Below are 18,246 nucleotides of genomic sequence, written 5' to 3' on the forward strand. Positions count from 1 at the left end.
ACACGAAGCAGGCACAGTGACTGTCTTAGAGGGATGTAATGAACACTTATTATTATAAGGTTCTTCAGATTCATGGGCTTCCCCCTGTACCCCCCTCCAAGGACGACCACAGCAACATGAGGATGTCAACACTGGAAAAGGATGACTGACTCACAAGTATTTTCATTGCATGTGGAAATAGACCAAGCCCTGTGGGAGGTTAAAGAGCCTTCCCTTCAGCTAAGAACACAGAGAACTCAAATAAAAATATCATAAAATACAGGAAGTCTGACTGTGAGAATTATTTAAGTGCCTTGCACATGGATATGTAGTTACGTTTAATTAAATCAATAGCTTTAAGTGATTGCCTATTACAGCCATGCTTATCATTCTCCCTAATCTGTTTTCTAAGGCCAAATTTTGCCACCCTTTTCTCTCATATTTCCTGACTTATAGATTTACATTAGGGTTCCCCTCCACCCCATTTATGTAGACCAGCGTCTGCTCTCTTCTTCCCTGAATAATTAATAACTATGCATGTTCCCAGGGCATCCTGGGACCTCCTTCCGCAGGCGTTCCCTCAGAGCAGAAGTCTTTTTCTGTTGATCATAGGCAGTTCATCTTAGAATTACACAAGTGGGAGCCAAGATCAATGGCAACCTGATTTACAGCAGCTCTTACCAACAGCTTGTGGAAATTAGAAATAAATATGGGGTCAAACGACTCACCAGTAATTTGACATTGGTAAATCTGGCTTATTTAGAAGTCTTAAATAATAAGGACCTTCACATCGTTATTTCAACTGAAAGAACGTCAGTGCTTTGCCTTAAGAGCCTTTGAAAGCTGAAAAGGTGATTTAAGATATATTACCATTAGAAGTATTTTTCTATTATCTTAAGTATTGCAGTGCATCTGAATTGGTAGCACAGTAGTGTAACCATTCACAGCCCTAACTGGCATACATCAGTAGAAAGACCCATAGAAGAACTGCCCTTGGTCCTGAAATCATGAGTGCAGCCCAGCTCCGTGTTTCTGTTTTCAGGTTGTATTACAAGTCAACAAAACAGGTGTCTGTGTTTCTGAGTACTCTGGAAATGCCATAATGACACAGCAAAATACCACAACAAAGTAATTCAGAAGCTTCATGGATTAAATGAGACAGAAGCAATGCAAAATATCAAACAATGACAATGTCATAACCAAATATACTATTTTAAGAAGACTATGGTGCTTAATTTTGAATAATGATTTGACGTGGTCATTCTAAAATTGACATTGGTTTCAATTTACAAAGGAAAATCTCTTGTCTTGGAATAGGTATAAAATATGAGTTTTGAACATATGGGGCAACTTAGCAGAGGCAGCAGTATATACGTGTGAGATGTAGTCTCCATATTCTGCAAAAGTTGTACTGTGATACACAATGACAAAACTGAAAATGTTATATAACTGTACTAAAATCTGATAAAATGTGAAAACAGCTCTCAAGGGGGAAATGTAGTCCATCTCACCTTCTAAGAGTTCAGTTAAATGATGAAGGGGTTGAAAGTGTGGACCCAGTTTTGAAATAGCACAGGGAAAGACATTCTACAAATTGATGTGGTTCATAATTTGCCTGACATAAGAGCTACTCTTCATGCCTAGCAAAAATTTTCCATGCCAGAATCTGATTCTGTTTCTTCTTCTGGTTTTATCCTTAACCAAGACACATACAGCTGGCCATGTAATAGGTATCATAAATTGAAAATTGCCTGATCAACTTCAGGGCAGTATCTGTGTGGTTAGTAGATAACCCTGTACCACGAACGTAGTGGATAAGTTATGACATCTTTAAGAAACATTCAATAACTTGGTAATATGATACAGACTTGAGGCTGGACGGTCATGGTCACCTCTGCTCTCCTCTACCTTCCTCCTCTGTTCCTCCCCTCCTTCCCTCATTGAATTTCATAGGCATAGCGCTTCACAACATTTATATATCCATTTCGAAAGTAAAAGTAAATGAATGTCAGAGGCAGCAACATAGGTGGTAGTCAAAGCTAGGGAAAATGAGAAGCAAAGAGAAGGAAGTGGCATAAGAGATGAAATTCAACTCCCTAGTTTTTAGACAGGAAGAATCTATGTCTGAAGAAGATGAAATGGGCCGGGCGCGGTGGCTCACGCCTGTAATCCCAGCACTTTGGGAGGCCGAGGCGGGCGGATCACGAGGTCAGGAGATCGAGACCATCCTGGCTAACATGGTGAAACCCCGTCTCTACTAAAAATACAAAAAAATTAGCCAGGCGTGGTGGCGGGCGCCTGTAGTCCCAGCTACTCGGGAGGCTGAGACAGGAGAATGGCGTGAACCCGGGAGGCGGAGCTTGCAGTGAGCGGAGATCGCGCCACTGCACTCCAGGCTGGGTGACAGAGCGAGACTCCGTCTCAAAAAAAAAAAAAAAAGAAGATGAAATGGCATGATAGGGGTTACGTAGGTGGTCACGCATATGGCCAAAAGCAGAATGAATCTTCTAGTTTTGATTTCTACGTCCTTTCTGCTGTATTATGTTACAAAATATGTTTATACACATTTTACAGTGTACATAATACATATATAAAAGAGTACCCACGGAAAAGACTGATGTAGACAAAATTTGTTTTTCTGGCACTGCACTTGTCCTTTCTTTTTCTTTTGGCTGTCCCCATGACCATGATGAACACACTGTTATCCTTCCTGACTCAGGTCAAACATCAGCTGTTCTGACCCTCCATGTTAGACCCAACCCAGGGAAGGAGACTGGGGCAAGAGCAACAGCAGCAACTTAGGTTTTAGATGTTCTTATCAAGTAGCAAACTGGGATTGAACTCAGGTGCATTTTGATTCCAATATCTGCAACATGAACTGTGCCACATTCACAGTGGAAGTTTAACAAAGATGACCTTCAAAAAGTGCTTGATCCATGGTAGACAAGCAACCAATCTTACTTATGCTTTCTCTTGTTTCCAAGTTTTTTTTTTAATTTTACCTCCCAAGCAAGTTATCACTGACTTACTACTCTCAGAGTAATTTTATTAATCAAAAGTTGTATACCTTTTTTTTTAAGTCAATGAACATATACGGAGTTCTGAATCATGTTTAGTGTAAGAGCTAGAAATCTAACAATGAAAAGACGAGATAAAAGCCAGATTGGGAAGAACTTTATATGCAATACCAAACACTTGAGCCTTTGTCTTATGGGCTCAAGGGAGATATGGAGACTATTAAGCAGTAGAGCAATAGAATCTGATTTTTATTTTAAGTGAATAAATCTGACTACCATGTGAAAAATGTATCCAAGGTGAACAAAAATCACCAGCAATACCTGTTTCAGTGGTTTAACCAGCAGATAAAGAAGTCTTAGTTTATACCATAGACTCTTTGAGGAAGAAAAACAAAAAGAACTGTACACCAACATTGTACTTTAGTTTTTTTTTCCCCTATAGAATTAAGGATTACACAAGTATGAAACAACTTAACTTAATATTAGGGTTAAATAAAGAAAGAAATTATAGATCATCAATGCCAGATTTCTTACTTGGAGAAAGAGGATTCAAATAAGAAAAGGAGAGGTGACTAGAATAAACCCTGTGGAGCTGAGTAGAGTCAAAGCTATCAATATGGACTCATGGGATTTAAAAATATACTGCAGATATATGCAAAGATAGAACAATAGATAGATACAGCTGTGTTTATGTATGAGTTAGTACACATCCATACATTTCCCAGCCCCATTCACTCAGAGAAACTAGATGCAGTTAACCCACAGTAACAATGAGCACACCCAGCACCAAGATCTTGGTTTCTACATACCATTCATCAATACAAAAAAACAAATACCATTAATCAATACAGATAACAAGGCCTGGCAGAGTTCAGGATTAAGAATGGAAAAATATGAGTCTGTAGCACATTTTGGTGCTGAAAAGTATAAAAACAATCTTTAAAACAGAGAGATGTGTAACATTAAAACACCAAAGAGCCAACTTCAAAGAGTTCACAATAACTAAAATTGGAGCAACTTGAAAAGTGAAAAAATAACAAAGATTAAAATAACAGCCATGAGTTCACATTGATATAAACAAATAAATGATACTTAAATAAATGGAGGAGTAGACCATTCTTCCTTGAAGAAGAATTCCAATTAACAAACATAGAAATAATGGGGGAAACAGAAAAGCACCATTAGAAGTTTACAGTAATGATTGCTTCAGACAAGAACCACTGATGAATACTCAAAAAAATGGGCAGAAGTTTAAGCAGAAACAAGATATGTTTCTCTCTACAAATATTTACAAAGGGAATAAAGTAACTGTGCAATGAAGAATTCTGGCAGATACTGCATTCACCAACGGATCAGGGATAACATCACCAGTGAGGAACACATGTCAATCTCATATACCAGCTGCTGTCATGAACTGTGAAGGGCACAAGATCTCTTTGGTGTCCTTCCCAATAATTTATAATCTCATACTAATCATCATGAGAAAACATCAGTTAAATCCCAATTGTGGAATATTGTACAAAGCAATGAACCAGTACTCTGAAAGTATCAAGGTCACAAAAGACAAGCAAAGACTAAAAACCTGTCACAGATTGGAGAATACTAAATGCAGAAGACACGACAACTAAATGCAATGTGGGATCCTGGATTGAATCTTGTGACAGAAAACAGAACTGAACATGGCATTTATGGGAAAATGGTTAACATTCTAATATGTTCTGTAGATTAGTTAACAGGATTGTGCCAAGTTAATTTCTTAGTTTTGATAATTATTCTATGGTTATATAGAATGTTGACATGAGGAGAAACTGGAGGAAAAGTGTATGGGACCCCTGAATGTTCTCCAGAATAAAGGTTAAGCAAACTTGTAGACAGTGGAACTGGAGATGGATAGAGGACAGGGGAGCAGAATCCATAAGACCAGTGATAGATGAGATGATGAGTGCTTACTGACCCAAGGATGAGTGATGTCTATTGGTGGGGAAGTCAGGTGGGAATGCAATGCTTGAAGGGCAATGAGGACTTCATTCTGGGACATGCTGACTTTGAGGTGCTTCTGGGACATCCAGATGGACATGCAAATGAGGCCGTTTGATAAATGTGTCTAGAGTACAAGAGAGAGATGTAAATTGGAAATATAAATTGTGAAGTAGTCAGCATCTAGAAATTCGTTAGAGACACGAAGATGGATAAAATCATAGAGAAAGAACCTGAATGATGAAGAGAAAGGAGTCTGGAGGGTGAAACTGAAATTTAACTCTTGTTCACACAAATCTGATTTCACAAACTTTTGTGGAAAAGGGGTATGGCTTACTCATTTTTGTAGTGATACAACTTAGTATTTGCCTGGAAAATGACATGGGCCCATAAATGTGTACTGAACATATGTTTGCATGCACAAATTAATGAAGAAATGAATCTCTCTCCTTGGACGTGGGGATTATATGGAAGTTTCAGTCTCTCTCTATGCATATTTCAGTCTGTCAGCTCAGCTCATGATGCCTGAATCTCAGATTTTATTTAAAAGGCATTTCCCTTAGTTTAAAAATCTAGGTAATTGGCAGAATGGATACCTCAAAGCAAGTTATACTTTATGGCATAAGGTCAGGTGATATATATTCCCCTCACCATTTCTTAGGGAATGGTAAAATCATCAACAGTATTATTTTCTTTTTAATGTGGAAAATGCTTTTTTGGGCCCTGTACTTTCCCAGCAGGCCTTTTCCAGAACAAAGAGGGGCTCACTTCAGTCCCGTTTCATAATTATCGCTAAATGCCCAAGCACTATTCTTCCCCAGAAGGACTGTTCCCACCCAGGGTTCAGGTGGAATGAGTCAACCCACCTTAAGTGAGAATCCTCAGCCTGAAATCCTGGCTCAAATAGAAAACAGCATCTCACTCTCACCTACAAGTCCTCACACAATGTGGAGTTCCTGCCTTGTGCTACCCAGCACTTCCAGGTAACACTGTGTGCTATGCAAATATTCTGCTAACATACTTTGCTTTGTTCTGGAAAACAGTGAAATATAATGATATTTTAAAAGATGAGTGGCTGCTGAAATCCCCATAACATTGCACTATTTGAGAAAATAGAGCTTACCTGAATATTTTAGGCTTAACAATTGCCAGCCAGATGGCAGGCAGCAATATAAAAGGTATTACAAAGCTCCAACTCCTTATGTGTGTCATTTAGTAGGATATTGTGCTCAGAATCCTGTTTCATCACTGTTGTGTTAGTTACTCCCCTCCCCACCTTTCAGCTTTCTTTTCTCATGCCAACACTTCAGGGAAAAACATCATTTTAAAGCACTGCTTTGGATTTCTAATTCATTATCTTCATGTTTATTGGCATTTTCCTTGAAGCTCTTCTAGGGGTAGAAATTAAGGAAGAGAGGTGGTTTACTAGGAGGGCAAAAGATGTGAGTTCAGAAGCAGAGATGCAGAACACACTTATTCTTCTTGTTATGCAACATAACAGCTTTTCCTGCAGTTTGTTGAAAGCACTGAGAATTTGGCCCAGACTTTCTAGTGATTTTAGGCATCAAAACTGCATCATTAGTGGTGAGGTCTTAGGATTCTAAAAGCAAAATGCTCAGCTGGTGTTCAAACAGAAGCTCAGGTACAATGGGATGGGGTGTTGGGGTCAAATCCAGCTGTAGGAGAAGAAATAAACTCTAAATAGGAAGACAGGATGTAGTGTTCTAAAAAATGTCTGATTCAGAGGGATCAAGAAAGAGAAATTTCAAGCAATTTAGGAAGCTAAGATGGAATGGGGCAGGCTGGCCACCCACAGGAGTGAATGTGACCTAGCAGCAGATAGAAGGGCCCACACTGTGGGCAGGAGTCCATTGTCTGAGAGCAAGTCAAAGTCAAGGCCCAGGTTTGGGGAAACTGGGGCATAGAGAAATTATTAAAGTAGACATTCAGGCATGAACACAAGGAGACAAGCTATGAGGACAGTGTTACAGCTGGGCATTTCTGACAGAAGTGTCACAGTGCTTCTCCACCAAGAGCTGGGGCCACAGCCAGAGTAGGGGAGATATGGAACAGACTTGATGTTGAGGACCGTCATTCACTGCAGGGGCTTTATTCACTCTGCTGCAGAATGAGTCCCAGTGCTTATGTCAAGCTGAGCTGGCAAATCGACCTCTGTCCAGGAAAGCCAGGGAAAAATAGTCACAGTTTAAACATAAAATATATACATAATCAAATAGATATTAAAGATGACAGTCATTTGGAGGCTCATCTGCTGAATACTTTTCCTCTGTAGAGATTGAGAATTCATTTATATCCGAATTCTCTCCAAATATGTTATGACAAATGTATTCAAGTGATAAATGTACACAGCCAGTGAAGCTCCTCTAATCAACCAAAAGAAACAAATATGCTTCCCCCCAAAAGAAAGAAAATCCACCATCACTACTATCACAAAGGACATCATCAACAGCAACAACAAAACACCACATTGTGAGACTCTTGTTTCGCACGGATTCTCTGATCTTGCTCCTCTCCTTCGTTTCACCCAGCCTGTGTGTACTCAGCATCTGTATCCGAGCAGTGAGAATGAAATCATAGAAGATGAGCCGTAGCCCTGAATAGGCTGTTTAAATTAGTTCCAAGGCAGGGGTAATTGTCTAACTCTTCCCTTTGCTCAGCCTGTGTAAACACAGATATAAATGATTGATCAAAGATAGAATAGCCCCATAATGATCAAAAGAAAATTAGTGGAGGCTTAAAGAAAGTGTATTGTCTCAAGATTGAATACTAAAGGGCTTGAAGCCCCAACCCAAGCTTTACTTTCCCTTCTACTACTTGCAAGGGGGTCACCACCTGCTTAGCTAAAAAATAGAGTTTTTTAAAAAGTTCAAGTTTAATGACATTCTAAAACTCTGTCATTTAATTGCCTGCCACATGATAAAAAGTAATATAAACAGTCATTTAACTTCTTTAAGCCTCAGTTTTCTTATCCTCAAAGTTGGAAAAAAAATCTCATAGATTTATACTGATGATTAAAGGATAGGTGGTATATTAAAATGCTTTCATAATGTCCTATTCACCATAAGTGTCCCAAAGACAAGTTTGATGGTAACATAAATGAATCAATAAATGAATGAGTGATTACACACATACACTAGAGTGACATAGTGACTTCCGTGCATGGACAGCATAAGCCTGCGCTACCGTTTATCTTTATGGTATTTATCACTATCTGATAGTACATGATATACTTCTTTATTTATATGCGGTCTGCATCCTCATCGCCATATAAATGCATGGAGCAGCAAATTTGTCTTATTCAGTGTAATATTCCCAGTGATCAGAACAAAGCTTAGCACATAATAGGCATTCAGTCAATATGTATTTGATAAATGAATGAATGACATATTCAGGATTTGAACTGAAATCTGCCTGACTCCAAAGGTGTTATCTTTAAACACTAACTGTTCACAAATAAACAGACTGCAAATCATAGAGGAAGATTCCACTCAACACCACTTCGGTCTTACATAGTTTTGGTGGATGGAATAATGTCCCTCACTTCCAAGAACCTGTGAATGCATTACTTTACATGGCAAAAGGGATTTTTGCAGATGCAATTAAATGAAAGACCTTGTGATGGAAAGATTATGCTGGACTATACCACGGGTCCCATTTATTCACAAGGGTTCTTAAGAGCATCCTGGAACATTTCCAGGCTGTGGTCAAGAAAGTGATGTGACACCTGAAGCGGGGCCCAAGAGATGCTATAATATTGGCTTTGGATATGAGAGAAGAGGCCAGGAGCCAAGGAATGCAGGTGGCCTTTAGAAGCTGAAAAGACAAGGAAATGGATCTTCTCCTAGAGTCCCAGAAACACACACCATCCTACAGACACCCTGATTTTAGCCCATGGAGACCCGAGTTAGATTTCTGTGCTATAAAACTGTAAGAGAAAACATTTATGTTGTTTTAAACCACTCAGGTTGTGTTGATTTGTGACAGCGATGATAAAAAACTAATATAATGGTACAGAGAAAACCATCAGTTTGAAGAAGTCCATTATTTATTTGCTATAAGAATACGATTTCAGGCTGGGCGCAGTGGCTCACACCTGTAATCCCAGCACTTTGGGAGGCCGAGGCATGTAGATTATGAGGTCAGGAGATCAAGAACATCCTGGCTAACATAGTGAAACCTCGTCTCTACTAAAAATACAAAAAATTAGCCGGGCGTGGTGGCGGGCGCCTGTAATCCCAGCTACTCGGGAGGCTGAGGCAGGAGAATGGCGTGAACCCAGGAGGTGGAGGTTGCAGTGAGCCGAGATTGCGCCACTGCACTCCAGCCTGGGCGACAGAGTGAGACTCCATCTCAAAAAAAAAAAAAAAAAGATTTCAGACATTATAAGAAACTAGCTAAACTAACTCACATTTTAAAAACTAATTAAATTCAATACACTACAGAACCTTCTAAACATCCTTCTAAACTTCATGTCAAAATTAGAAAATTTGAAAGTTGGAACCAATTGTAAACATTTCTCCTTTTCTACACGTGCTTATACGAAAATCTTGAAACCTCTCTGGATATTTTTTTGCCCCAGAACCGTGGATTGGCTTCTGCATACTATTCATCTCTACAGCCAAAACCTTCCTCTGCTATGTTTTCCATGCTGCCTTCCATAATAAGAAAAAAAAAAAAGAAAGAAAAGAAAAGAAAAGAAAAACAGTCCACGCTGCCATCATTTCCGACCATATTCATGTCTTTCCCACACACTTATTGCTGCAGCCTTTCTGGAAGAGGCCCTGATGTTGACTCTATCAGCAGCCCCCGACTCAATGGTCTCCCCCACAGAACCATCAGGCACGCCTGGCCACGACGCTAAGGCTCTATGTGCCCACGGCTCCCAAGCAATGGACATTGCCGCAAAAAATTAACGTGCATATGTTCATCACTGCAGACGGCAGAGAAAGTGGGCTGTAATTTTAGCTTCTATCCCCCAAATAATGTTTGTTGTCGTGCTGTAATCTTGGCAATCAGCGTAACAGATGAACATATCGTTTCATCTGAAATATTTGCTAAACATGATAGGACCTTGAAAACCACACCTCAGTGTGTGCGTGTGTGTGTGTGTGTGTGTGTGTGTGTGTGTGTGTGTTAGAAGAGAAACCACGTGTATTGGGTAGAATTAAAAACTGAACCATGTAAAACCTAGCTAAATAAGGTAAAATGAGGAGGTTTGCAAATTCATTGAATTAGATGCGTGTCTCTTATGATACATTTCTCTGGAACTTAGTATTTTCTTAACCTTAAAAATGAGGCTTTCAGACAGGTCCAGAAAAGCCATGCATCTACTTTTCCTTTTGTAAAATATGAAAATTTAAAGCATGTGCACTTTTTAAAGTGGAATCTAATGACAATAAAATTTAATTGGACATATTATTCTTGTGATATTATATTAACTTGAGTGCCGCAAACTCATTTGCTTATAAAATCGCCTTGACCACTGAGAGGACTCTTTATTTCTGGGGTGGAAATGCTGTTCTGTATGTTGAATTGACACTTAGGCAAACCACTACTAGCACTAAACTAGGAAATCTCTTTCTTTAAAAAGTCACCTCAAGATGAAATTCACGTTGGAGGCCATTGCTAGAATAAGCACATTAAAACAATTTCAGGCTGGGTGTGGTGGCTCACGCCTATAATCCCAGCACTTTGGGAGGCCAAAGCGGGTGGATCACTTGAGGTCAAGAGTTTAAGACCAGCCTGGTCAACATGGTGAAACCCTGTCTCTACTAAAAATACAAAATTAGCCAGGCATAGTGGCACGTGCTTGTAGTCCCAGCTACTTGGGAGGCTGAGGCACAAGAATTGCTTGAACCCAGGAGGCAGAAGTTGCAGTGAGCCAAGATCATGCCACCACACTCCAGCCTGGGAGACAAGAGCAAAACTCCATCCCAGGGAAAAAAAAAATTTATGTCCCTCTTCACCTTGCTCTATATTATATATAGCCACAAAATCAATACCTTCATCATCAGTGAACTAATTCGACAAATGTTGTGAGTTTCTGCTCTGTGGTGGGTACTATTCAAGGTTTTGGGGTGCAGCAGCAGAAACAACACATTTGAGATTTCTTGCCTCTGTTGAGCCCTCATTGAATAGGCAAGACAAATGAGCAAAGTCATCTCATCTCCAGATAGTAAGAAATGCTAAATGAGAAAAAATTAGTAGGAGAGTAAGGAGGCCTGGTAGGAATTACAGGCAGACAGTGAAAATGTGAGTATCTGGAGAGGAGCATTCCAGGAAGAGGAGACCAGAGTCAGGTTTGTAAGGCCAGGGCACATTCTGTATGCTCAGATAGGAACAAGACTAAGGTGGTTGAAGCAGAAGGGGAGGAGGATGGTAAGAGGTAAAGTCGGAGAAGCAACAAGAATATTCTCAACCATACAAAGAACCAGGCAGGAACAATCTAGATATTCACAGAAAGAATGTAGGCACCAGCCCCTTTTTATTCTGTTCCCAGGCTAATAAAATAGGAATTAGAACCAAATACCACATGTCCTCACTCATAAGTGGGAGTTGAAGAATGAGAACGCGTGGACACAGGAAGGGGAACATCACACAGTGGGGCCTGTCAGGGGAGGGAGAGCATTAGGACAAATATCTAAGGCATGCGGGGCTTAAAACCCGGATGATGGGTTGACGGGTGCAGCAAACCACCATGGCACATGTATACCTATGTAACAAACCTGCACATTCTGCACATGTATTACAGAACTTAAAGTAAAATAAAATAATAACATAAAATAGGAACTAGAAACTATGTTTATGACTCTTAACCCCTGGTCTTAAACATCTAGCTTTTTGGTTTTGTTTGTGTTAATATATATGGATATAAGTATCTGCATGCATGTTATATATGCGGGGATTTTCAGCACTAGTAAAATATGATGCATTAAAGAAATTATGACTTCATCGCTAAGCCCCACGTAAATATGTTTTCAATGTTTAATGGCTATTTTTCCCAAACTCAGTTTCATGATTACATTTCATTGAAACTAACATGTAACTGTTAGGCTAGGCGCAGTGACTCACACCTGTAATCCCAGCACTTTGGGAGGCCAAGGTGGGCAGATCACCTAAAGTCAGGAGCTTGAGAGCAGCCTGGCCAACATGGTGAAACCCCATCTCTACTAAAAATACAAAAATTAGCTGGGCGTGGTGGCAAATGCCTGTAGTCCCAGCTACTCAAGAGGCTGAGGCCCAAGAATCACCTGAACCCGGAGGCGGAGGTTGCAGTGAGCCAAGATCACACCACTGCACTCCAGCCTGGGTGACAGAGTGAGATGCTATCTCAAAAAATAAAAAATACATAAAGTAAAATAAAATGTAATTGTTTATAGACTATACCATCATTATTCTATGATCCTCTAAGAAAGAAAAAAATACTTCTGGTTAACCTGAAACATGCTATCAAACACATATTACAATATCAGGAATGTTTCAAAATTTGAAAACTTATCTATCACAGAATAAATAAAATCCAGGGCATTTATCCCCTCTCCCGATGCATAAAATGCACAAACTTCGACTTATTTTGAAACACTGGTTTGTGCAAACTTACAAGTTAACTTTCATTCAAAGCAAAACATTGTCTTTTATTTCCTTTTCCTTGTGCCCACTTGCTGAGAGGCAAGATGCTTTTATTCCTGCTTTTATTAGCAGAAGTTGTTGTCGTAGTAGTCGCAATGGAGGTAGAAGTGAGTATCATAGTGATAGTATTTGTCATGTGTTTATGGAGTATTTATTGAGTATGCTGTTGTATCTCTGCCTATTGGCTCTGCCTGACCTCGCTCCACATGTAAACTTAAAACCAGATGAGATAATTCAGCAACAAACAGCATGTCAAGTAGCTTCTAGCTTATTAGCAGAACCTCCAGATTCAGTTTCTTAAACTTTTCTCATGTGGCTTATACCTAAGTGTGCCACCAGTGTTAGCCTCAAATTGTAAGCTCATGGTGATAGACAGTTCTACAAAACTTTTTGCTGTAACGGTAAATACTGTTCATTGCTTGCCTATTATTAGGCCCACATCGAAGCGCTTCATGAGCATTTATGCCTCAGAACTACACTAGGAGGTAGATCTGATGATTATGATTTCCAGATCACAGAGAGGAAACTAAAGCACAGAGAGGTTGGGTTACTTGCCAACGACAAAAACCCAGGGAAACAACCTGCCTCTGTGATGTCCCACTGGCATTGTGGCCAGCACTTCTGCACTCTCCATCACACGCTTTGTGCTGGCTCTTTTAGGACAATCAGGTTGTTGATCGGAACATACACACGTCTGGGTTAGCAAAGATTATTTGCTTGGCTAAATGTTATTTAGGCTCCTAGACCCTCTCCTACATCAGTCTGTGCACTTCCTTGTAAAACACAGCTGCAGAAAAGAACCCTGCAAAGTCAGTTTACCAAGAACTCCTCACGCTCTATACCTCATCATCCTGGATATCTGATTAGGCTCCACCTCCTCCACCATCCCCCAGATGACGTTTGGTCCCCCTGGCCTGTCTTCAGCAAGAATCTCGTTTGGTCTGTTTAGTTAGAATCGCCGTGACCCCTGCTGTTTCCTCTTAGTAACTTTCCATCCACTGACCCCCACCCTGTTCCTGGGCTATAAATTCCCATTTGCCAGGATATATTTGGAATTGAGCCAGTTCTACCCTAGACCTTTTTCCCTATTGTGAGAGTCCTTCATAAAATCTGTTTTTACCCCATTAACTACTATCCAGCTATGGTTTTTCTTTGACGATATCTGCTAGTTCACCCTGTCGCATTTAGTGCAGTAATGAGCACGCTACAGCTGTTACTGGCTCCATTCTCTATGCCTAAAAATTCATGAGGGGCTGGGAGCAGTGGTTCATGCCTGTAATCTCAGCACTTTGGGAGACCAACGTGGGCAGATTACTTGAGGTCAAGAGTTTGAGAGCAGCCTGGCCAACATGGTGAAACCCCATCTCTACTAAAAATACAAAAAATTAGCCACGGGCACCTGTAATCCCAGCTACTCAGGAGGCTGAGGCAGGAAAATTTCTTGAACCCGGGAGACAGAGGTTGCAGTGAGCCGAGACCACACCACTGCACTCCAGCCTGGGTGACAGAGGGTGACTCTGTCTCAAAAAATAAAAATAAAATAAAATAAATCATGAGGCTGTGCAGCTAATATTGATGTCAATATTCACACTTGTTTTGCTCGCAGCCTCAGTGATTTTACTGGTCTAAGATGATAAGATTTTTAAATTTCATTTTCACCTAGGATACCAATCAGAAAGAGTCTGTTCTTTTGGTGTCTTTAAAAAATATTCATGACACATCATGTTGGCAAGTCAAGACATTGAAGCAGCCCAGTCAAGTGGTGCACCCAGGTGAGATGGAAAATGTGAATGAAAAATCAGAGCATCTTTTCTCCCCAGTACTGCCTCTGAACTGACCACACACAGCATAGTTCACAGGCCACCCAGCTGTCCCTTAAGTCTCCCTTATGAGACAGTAAGAGGCTTCTTCCGAGGTCCCGACAGGCTCAAATTCTTTGTTCAAATTCTTTTCTCAGAATGGTTTGGGATTTGTTGCACTTAGTGGCAACCCTTCTGTGATCTTCCAGAAAGGAAGAATACCCATGAATTAAAACACCACCAGCATCAATTCCAACACTTCTGGATCCTCTAATCACCTAGGCAAAACATAAAAAATAAAAACCTTGTTTTGCTTTCTCTCCTCTCGGCCCTCGTCTGCCACATCTTCAATGGCTGTAAGTCCGAGCCTGTCTAAGCCTTAACTGACTGAGTGTTAACTCATCCAGTGAGTTCAAAAGAGAGGGACACAGCAAGGCACAAAGAGATGCCAGTGTCACAGTGGAACCAGTCTAGGAGAGCTCAGGCTTACAGCTGGCAGCTCCTGGGGTCGCCCTGGAGGAAACACTGGAACAAAAGGACCCTGTGGCTCCTGGCTACTGACAAGTCTTTGGCCTAATTTATTTGAGTAGTTCAGAGAAAACAGAATTTTTTGGAATTTCCAAGGCATTTGCATCAGGTTGGTGTGGGACCACAGTCTTAAACCTTCAAAGTTTTCCAGGAAATGCATTGTAGAAACTGGATCTGACTCTGCTTCGTCCTTGATGTTGATGGATGCCAGTGGTGAAGCAATGTCTGTCCTTGTCACTAAGCAATGAATTCCTCTCCCATAGTGTTCTCATTTCACCCATTATTTTAGATGTCTTTGAAACTATACAAATTTTATTTTCCCTAATATGTACTGAAACTCATTGACTGACACACTTAATTTTTCTAATCTGATCAATATTTGGTTAATTGAATGAATAGACAATCTGTTTAAAGACAGAATTTGTACTATTTCCTTCATTGTCTATTCTTCATCCTTACCCATCACCCTCTCCTATTCAATAATAGTTATTTTTTCTGGATCCCATGGAACTCAAGTCAGGCTGATGAAACTGGTTTTGGGTCCTAAATTTGCCACTTATCCTGCGTGAGGCCTTTCAGAAGTTTTCTCCTCTAAGTATCTATTCCTCACACGTAAAATAAGAGTAGTAACCTACCTAACTCAGAGGTTCTTGTTGTAATTAAATGAGATAAATTAAATGAAGCAAGTATCAGAGTGCTCAAAACAGCATAAACATCTAATAAGTGTTAGCTCTTATCACCACCTCCCCTTTCATAAATTTAAAAGAAAGTTAATGAATTTTTGCCAATCCTGGAAAGCTATCATCCTTTTAAAGTATGCATTTTATAATTTAAAATAAAAACTCTTAAAATTATGCTCTTCTCTGGAAACATCCCAATCAACCAACTTTGCCAATGTATAAATAAACAGTATGGGTCACCCCACAATTCAGAATTGGATGGTTTTCCTGGGTCTGTGCCATCTCTCCTTTTTCCCATACCAACATCTCTGCTGGATGTAAAGTCTGTGATGGAAATTGTTTTATGGGCCCGCAAGTCTGCTCAATACGCAGAACGCAATAACAGCAGCACCCAGCTGGCTGAGGGCTGAGGATGTGGTCTTATCAGCCCTGGAGTTTGGCTAAGGCAGAAAACAGAGAGCCATTCTCCTTCAATAAACAGGAGACAGCTGGAGTCCCCCAGCTCCTCTTCTTAAGGAGACTTTAACCACCCCTCAGCCATGTCTTCATGTATGGATAGGGCATGTATCTGAAGACTGGTGACCAGAACTTGGGGGAAGGTGGGGGAACAAGAAAACATGCCATATTTGGTAGAAATTAAGATAAGGAAATATTTTTTTTAAAAAAAAACAAAACCCATAATGTATTCCTTTTCTACTCATTTCCTAGTTACTCTCCAGCTTCTGGAATGAAGGTGCAGTGCTGGGCAGAGTAAGATTCTGCAAGCTCCTGCTGCCATCAGAAGCTCCGTAAGTACCGCATTTACTGAGAGAGGGCAGCTTCAAAGGTTTCATTTCCACTTAGAGTCTAAGCAGCTCTACAAAAGAGCATTGATTTTGGTTAAATTGATTTCATTCATAGTTGGTTTGGATGGTGTATTCAAAAGATAGATCGTATCAGACTGCCAGTGTACAGGAGTCTGGGGGGACAGACCTCCTCTTGTGTGTGCACATGTGGTCCTAAATATTTCCTCTTCTCACAGGTGGGTGGGATTTTGCCTTTGAGGGGCCTGAAAAGACATTTTCACAGGATGGGCCACTCCGGACAGGCATGTTACACTGCAATTTGGGTTATGTCAAAAGCATAAAATCAGGCTTTTCAATATTGCTTCTAACTGCCTGTGCAGCAAATACCCATTTGTCTTATTACTTCATATTAATGCACATTAGCTATTGACCCTACTTTAGTTGAAATATATAATAACAGACAGATGTACCAAGTGCCAACCGGTTATTAGAAACTCCAGTTTGATTCCATGGGTTCCAGGTGGTGGCTGCCATGGAAAATACCTGCGTGACTATTTCAAACATACAAGTAGGCATGAGTGTTCATGATCACTGTATTTGACTGCAAACCTCAAGCAGGATGGCATTTGAAAAGCATATAATATCCGAAACCATAGTATCGAACAGCAGAAGGCTTCTGCTGAAAAATATTCAAGATTACACATGTGTGAACATGCAACACATGTGGTTTCATATTAACAAATGCCATCAACTTTCAATTATTCATTCAAATGAAAGGCAGCTGCTAGTTTAAAAAAATAAAAAATACAGATACAAGATTTCAAACTCATTTAAAGATGGCTGATGGCCATAGGCTGCAACCTATGGTCTTTCTTACTCAGCATTTGAATCTACTTATCTAAGCTCTGTTCAGATCAATATTAAAATTGGTTTCATTCTCTAAGCAGCCACTGACTGATGGTAATTGGGCAGAGATGAATTAAAGGTAGGTGTCTGGAGACCTCAGTGTGAGATTAAAAACATATCATGGTTGGATTATACAGATATACATGCACATCCCGCACACAAACACATAATACATATGTTTTAATGCCATTTTTCAGAAGTATTCTTTTTAACTGGGATATGCAAACAAATCATCTGGGGATCTTTTTCAAACACAAATGCTTAGGTCCCACCATCCAAATAAGTTGATTTAACAAGACTGGGGTGGGCCCCAGGCAATGGATTTTTAATAAGTTAAACCCATGCCAGTTGATTCTGAGCACTGCTTCAACTACTGCATTAAAGATCAGAACAACCACAAAAAAAAGGACTGGGTTTTAGGCACTTGAGGAAGAGCCTTCAGCCTTCCCCAAGACATATAAATGCTACCACCAATGACCCGATTGTTAAAACTGACAATATAGGAGTATCCCTTGATTACACATTTTCGCATCGAATCCGCCACCCAAGACCCTGGTTCTATCTCCAAAACCCTTCTCAATATGTCCAGTTTTTAGTTCAAGCTGTCATCTCCCCACCTACCCTGCTGCTTTTTTCCTGGAAATTAGCATGGTGCCAGACACATGATATCTTCTCGACAAATATTAGTTGAAAGAATGAGCAAACAACTGAGCAATTAGGAATTGTGTATTTTCCAACATCTACTTGCACAAGACCTGGTATATAGAAAATTGAGTTAATACTAACAGACATTAAATTGAAAAGAATGCTGTTAATATATCTAAGTGTAGGGTACAGGACATGAGTCAGACTGAATCTCAGGGAGAAGAAATAGCCCACCAGCACGTTGACCACCAATAGTACTCAGGGATCTGGATACCTGTGG

At 40.1% G+C, this 18,246-nt stretch overlaps 1 protein-coding gene across 2 annotated transcripts in view; it reads right to left on the minus strand.

The window, feature by feature from the left end:
- The window catches only part of OPCML (opioid binding protein/cell adhesion molecule like), a 1,134,040-nt gene that overhangs the window by 890,978 nt on the left and 224,816 nt on the right, over positions 1–18,246 (minus strand). The window lies entirely within an intron of this gene.

The sequence above is a fragment of the Gorilla gorilla genome, chromosome 9 (assembly GCF_029281585.2).
Source record: "Gorilla gorilla gorilla isolate KB3781 chromosome 9, NHGRI_mGorGor1-v2.1_pri, whole genome shotgun sequence".
Taxonomy (NCBI): domain Eukaryota; kingdom Metazoa; phylum Chordata; class Mammalia; order Primates; family Hominidae; genus Gorilla; species Gorilla gorilla.